Source organism: Pinus tabuliformis, chromosome 8, assembly GCF_031772625.1.
Source record: "Pinus tabuliformis cultivar Carrire ecotype Pingquan chromosome 8, CPIR1, whole genome shotgun sequence".
Lineage (NCBI taxonomy): Eukaryota > Viridiplantae > Streptophyta > Pinopsida > Pinales > Pinaceae > Pinus > Pinus tabuliformis.
In genome coordinates this window covers 894,843,589-894,850,574 of record NC_142294.1, presented here as the reverse complement: position 1 = coordinate 894,850,574, position 6,986 = coordinate 894,843,589, and positions in this window count along the sequence as shown.

Here is a 6,986-nt window from a genome sequence, read left to right as displayed (position 1 = left end):
TGGTAAAGAGATTAACTTGGATTCATCTCTTTCCCATCCTGCTCTTCTTGAGCATGACTCTCTTGTGTCTATTCACGGCCAACCATTGGTCGAAAAGAGTGTCAACTTGTCTCCGCCTTCAGTTGATCACTCTGTCCCTGTAGAGAGTGGTGATCATACTGCTCATGTTCTTCTCGTCTCCTCATATTTTCATGAATCAAAGAGTGACCCTCCCATCCTGGTTGTTCAGGAGAGTGTTTCTTCTATTCTTGCAAAGCATGGGGCACTCATATGATACCCCCACCAAGTAGTCTTGTCATATCTTTTGATTGGAGTCAATTGACTGTTTTCCGCCTCCCATATTATGTGCCTTTCCAGATGACAGTACAAGCCTATAATATGGTAGTACATCGAACTATATGAGATGAAGGTGTGCCTATTAGCATCATGTCTTCTACTACTTGGAAAGCTTTGGGCTCCCCACAGCTTGTGCCTATGACTCAAAATTTGTTGGCTTTCAACAGAGGAACCAATCAACCCTTGGGGGTCCTTCTGAAGTTCCCTATTACTTTGGGAGGAAAGACGGTCTATATAGACGTGATGGTAGTCCAAGATCCCTTATATTTCAATCTTCCCCTTGGACGTGACTATGTTTATGTCATGGGAGCTCTTGTTTCTTCACTTTTCCTTGTGGTTTGTTATCTGCAGGAAGGGAGAATTGTGACTATTGATCAACTGTCATTCATTGGTCACCAGGTGCCTCCTTTGCAACCATCGTCCCGTATCAGCTCTTGTTTGCAAGTAGTACCTTCCCTGCCATAGGTCAATTATGTGGCTACCCGTTCCGCCTCCGCATCTGTTGATGATCACACATATGGTATTGTACATTATGTACTAGGGGCATTGGAACCCGATCTGTCTTTGGTACCAAATGACATGTATTTCACCTAGAGCGTGGTTCTTCTGTCTAGTGAAGACCTCTTGGGATCCATGTTCTCTTATGGGTCTTTAACAAAAATCATGAGGATAGTTCTTGGTGTTCTGTCAACCTCATTAAAAAATGAAACAAAGGATCATGAGGATAGTTCCTGGTCTTGTGTCAACCTCGTTAAAAAATGAAACAAAGGATCATGAGGATAGTTCCTGGTCTTGTGTCAACCTTGATAAAAGATGAAACAAAGGGCCATGAGGATAGTTCCTGGTCTTGTGTCAACCTCGTTAAAAAATGAAACAAAGGGTGTGAGAATAGTTCTTTGTCTTGTGTGAATCTCAGTAAAAAATGAAACAAGGGTTTTGAGGATAGTTCTTTGTCTTGTGTCAAGCTCGTTAAAAAATGAAACAAGGATATCTAGGATAGTTCTTTTACTGTGTCGACCTCATTTAAAAAATGAAGCACCTCCCTTTTCCAAATTGAGTCTTTGATTAAGATCTCATAAAATCCCAGTCGAGTCTTTACTGGATCTCAAAAGTGAACCTTCATTCCATTCACCTAGTTGAATGAAATGAAGCTTGGGGGGCATGTACCTCGAATTGAGTCATTATGCTAGGGGCATGAAACTTATGTCAAGCATAGTTTTTTGTTTCAAACTTGTGTAAACATGAAACTAAATCCAAGAAGAGTTCTCCATGGTTCAAGCTTGTGTAAAAATAAACCCATGCCCAATTTACATCTTGTGATTACCGTTTTAATCAACTGATTTCTGCTAGATGAGCCTTGGTTGTTTTATTCCATCACCACCATCTCTTTGGCCGATCATATGCTTTCACTTGGTTGTTTTTTCCTTTCCTAAGGAACCGCAACAATGAGTGGTTTTATTAGCCAGCCTCTTGACCATTACATGTTTTGAGCAATTCCTCCATTGCTAGAACCAGTTGCTACCCTTTATACCACTCGTTCTTCCAGGACGAGTCACCTTTAAGATTTTTTCTGAAACGTAAAAGATGAAAAGATTGCCGAGTATTTTTTTCCCTTTTTTCACTCATTAAAGAGAATAAAAGCGGGGGGTTTGCTTTAAGCTCTTTTCTGACTCTTAAAACACGAAATATTTCCGAGCTCTTGTCATTTTTGAACTCGTTAAAGGCTGCGAAACATCATTTACCCAGTATACGTTTACCCATTTTTTCAGGCTAGGATAAACTATTTACGAAAAAGGTACTCCTTGACTGAAATGGTCAAGCGGTTCTCTCATGTATTATTTTCTACCTTTTCCGGCTCGAGAGACACAAATGTACGAAAAGTGACCATGCATAGTTTTCTTTTTTGTGTCTTTTTAACTCTCTAAACATGAAGAAGATACTGAGTTACACCTTTTTCGGACTAGTTAAAACATTAAACGACATCAGATTCATCACCACGACGAACGTGAGCTTCTCCTTCCTAGGGCTCATTAAACTTACTAGGTCGGATTCGTCTAAATAATGGACTTATATTACAAGCATATGCTATCCCCGTCATGCTTGTGTAAAAATAACTAGGGTACTTGCTAGAAATGGTGAGGGAAAATTGGAAATATTTCATCAGTTGTATTCACTTAAGGCAGCCTGTCTCTTGAACATTGACACTCATCTGTTGATCGTGTCAAGACATCCTCACTCTGTCACTTGCCTCCCTAGGTTTTGGGTTATCCATTTTAAACCTATCATATGATCTCTACCACGTCATCATGAACTTTGATCCTACGATGTCAAATGTTGTGAGACTCTGGAGTCATGTCATCCATATGTTCAAGAGAAGTCTTCCTATCTATACATTGTCTGATCATCTTGGATTACTTTCATTCATTGTGTTTCCATTTCATGTCGATGATGAAGGATTCATTATGACCTTCCTTCAGCGGATCGCTTCCTGAAAACTTCAGCTCATTATCCAAGAAGTTGATCTAGAAACTCCTTTCTAGTACCTTAGAGCTTGCATGCCTCAATGGAAGGTTCTTCACACTCGATGACAAGCTCACATCATTGGCTTTCGATCTGGTGATTTCACGGGTGTTCAACATTAGTTCCTTTATTCACATTCCATGAACTATGCCACTGGTACCTTGAGAGCGATTATCGTTATTGGTGATTTCTCTTGCGCTTGTTAATGGTTCACATCATTGACCGATAATCAAGCGACTTTCTAGCATGTTCAACTTCAAAACATTCCTTCACAAGTTAGGATTTGTAGTTTGATCAGGTCGTTTGGAGCACAAGACCCTGGCGTTATATTACACCAGTTTAGGTTGCGAGGTGATGTGACATGACCATGTTGATATACATGTCTCTTTCAGATGGATGGCTGCGACCATACCTTGGTTTTGTTATGATCCTTTCTATTGGAAGGCTGCGCCCATACCATGATTCATGTATCATTTTTCAGATTTTTCAGTGATGTATATGTATTTATGCTTGCTAGTAGGTTTTCTGACGATAGACTCTGGTTGCCCGCATTCACTTGTAAAGCATTTCACCCCTCACTCTAGTTCAACCTTCATGCTTTAGGGGGTATATGTTACACAAAATTTTGTCACTGTCCCTGTACATGATCCTGAAGGACCTCTACAGTGAACCTGACATGCTTTCCCATCTTGAAGAAACTCCCAGCATGTCCTTCTTCATGAGCATAAAAATTCCCCTTTGCATCACTTCCCAAGAATCTTCCTTTTATCATAGTTTACAAGATTGGCGCTAGTGAATAGTTTCCTCCTCGTGCCAATTTGCAGTGATTAAACTAGCCCTAGCACCGTACGGAGCAACTTAGCCCTTTTCCAGTCACACCAATCCTCTTTTAGCAAGTTTTTTAAATATGAAGTCGAAGCTTCCAAATCTAGAAGCTTCGTAACAGAATTTTCGTAGATGGTTGGGATGGATGGAGCCGAGGAAGTCAGTTTGGCTCCTTTCCCCTATTAGGATGGAAAAAAATGAAGAGATAAGACATTCTCCCATGATGAGAGGAACCATCTCCTATCCATCCAAGCTATATAAACCTCTCTTTTCCCAAGTTAAACTAGTTTTTGGATGTAGTTTCAGTTTTGGAGTGAGTTTGAATGATCAACAAGACATCTATATCTTGTAGCTTTCTAGTGTATGTTTGAGGGAGAATAGTGTGTTTTGGTTTGGTTTGAGACTAAAGGGAAGAGGCCTTAAAAATTCCATTGTTGGGGCTACCCATGAGATGCTAACAGAAGTGTGGGAACCCGGATACGTCAGAGGAGACTAGCAATGTCAAGGCATTGGTTTTAATCTCTTTCTGATTTATATGAATACAAATATTGATTGATTTCCTACATGAAGTGTTATACTACATCTTTATGGCTTAATGATCCTTGACCTATTAAGTAGGTTGAATACAATATTGTATGCTATCACGTTTGTTGTTGTTGTTTGTTTGCTTGTTTCAGGTATTCGAAGGAAGGAAACGAAAGATAGCTGGAGTAAGGAAGCAGGATCATCACCAAGCAGAATAGCGTTCTAAGAGGTAGGCCCTCTTATTTGATTCTAGCTTAAGGATATTTTCCATAGATTGTTTGTTTGTGGCTAGACCCGCTCTCTCGGGCTAGAGGAATTGTTTGTGTCCGAACTAAGAATTTACTTGCACCACACATACTTACATGCCAAACATACAACCTATATGATGAAATGCTCTTGCCTCAAGGTTCAAAGCTACAACCTTACTTTGATGGTATGCATCTCCTACTCTATCTCAACCAACATGTTAGCATCATAACATACTAATATCATCATGATGACCTAATTGCATACAATGACCTCACAATGCATGTTTAACTTTGATCCAGGTGGATATTGGTTGCCACCCACCTATTCCACTTGGACCCCCACCTTTTTTTCTTTCATTTTTTCAGTTTCCTTATTTGTAGCACAATTTACTATTTTTGACAGTTTTTTGGGTGCTGAACTTCCAGAGCCATTTTGAGGCCCTAAACAACTTTTTTTTGGGAAAACTAGGGCCAATATGGGTCATTGACTGATGTTGGCCATTAAAAAATCGTAGTCCACAGATATATCTTTCTAACGAGGTATTGTTCCTGTTAAACAAAGATCGTATGCCAAAGTTATGACCTCGAGAAGTTGATGTACCAATTTACCCAAACAAGGCCCATAGTTTGGTGCTTCAACTCCTAAGGTTAGGTTTTTGTATCTTTAGGGTTTTCCATTGTTTCCCAATAATAAATAGGCCTTTGAGCCTCATTTTAACATAGTTAAGAGGCATGTAGCTGCCACATCTCTTCTCAGAGATAAGCTACCATTGCCCAAGCTAGTCTTATTTTCATTCTATTTGTAAGCATATTTCATTATTTGATATTAATGAAATGAAGTGTTATTTCTACTGCATCTCTATATGTATGGTTACATCCATAATTTGTTTCATTCCTGTTTAAATCTAGATCAGTGGTGTCAGAGCAGTCTACTCTTTCTTTGCTTTTCTTTGCATGTCCCCAACGAAGTCGGGATATAAGGAGTTAGGACTCGATCTAGTTGAACCTTTGCAAGATCAACCTCAGAAACCCCGATGACCGCCCATGGAGGAAGAAAAGAAATATGAGGGAGTAGGATATCCTATTAAAATATTGGTCAAGAAGGCCCTCGAGAAACAAAGGAACACGATGATGGATAACTTTTCCTAGATCCTTCAACGGTTGCCCACCGGCAGTGTATCCACATCCAACAACCACTCTGGAGGCTCCACTCCTTTTAAGGTACAAGTAAACTTTGACATTCCCATATTTGAGGGAAAAATAGATGAAGACACCATAGAAAAATGGCTAAATTTGTTAGAAGGATATTTTTCTGTTCATGATCTTTCCAGGCGGGAAAATATTACTTTTGCTCTTCTCAAAACCATCCCCCACATCCAGAACTGGTAGGAAAATCATTATGAGCATAAGGATGAAAGTATGACCTCACTGTTTTCAGCTGCACCCATGTGGAATTTGTTCCTGGATGCCATTAAGGAGCGGTACTAGCCTGTCAAGAGCTATGAGGATAAATACATAAAGTGAACCATGCCGCGGTAGGGAAGGGAGCAAGATGTGTCGAAGTTTACCAATTTTTTTCATACCCTTCGCACAAAGTTGGGTATTAAGGATTTTGAGAAACATTTGGTAGTCAAGTACTATGGCTGCCTACATAGATACATCTAGGATGAGATGGAGTTCCTGGACATTTTCTCGCTTGGCACAATATACTGATACACCATCAAGATTGAGAAGAAGTTTAAATAGAAGAAGTGAGAGTTTGGATCTGCGAATCCGAAGCAAGGGAAAGGTTCCCCCAAACTGTAGAATAAAGGAAAAATCCAAAGTGAGGTAGCCTTGGACAACCCACCAAAGCTCCAAGCAAAGAATAACACTGTGAAGCCAAAGGACACAGGAACATGGTGTGAGTTCCATAAGAGCTCCACTCACAACACAAGTGAGTGTCGGGCCAAACAACTGTTGGTGGTTGAGCTGAAGGCTTCAGAATCAGATGCAATTCTGAGTCTAAGTCAGAACCTGAAAAGGGAAATGACAAAGGGAAGAAAATTATTGATGCAGCCCAATGCCACCATTGCCACCACGAAGATCTAGAAGAAGGAACCCGAAGATCCATAGGAGGAGGAGCAACTCTTCCACTCCCATATGTTGGTAAAGGGTTCCCCACTACAGTTCATTGTCAATAGTGGGAGCCAAAAGAGCCTCATTTCAGCAAAGGTCATGAAGCAGTTGGGCTTACTGACCACAACATTCCCACAACTGTACACCATTGGGTGGCTTCACTAAGGATGGGATCTTCGTGTGATCCAAAAATGTCGCCTTCTATACAACATCAAGCCTTCACGGATGAGGTATTATGTGACATTGCTCCCCTTGATGTTTGTGATGTATTATTAGACCAACCACACTTGTGGAAGTGACATGTTGTGTATGAGTTAAGGCCTTGCACTATTATTGCTACCTTGGTAAATATGTTGTACATGATATCAGAGGTAGCAGCGCATACCGCGACCCTCCATCTCTTTGGTTACTATA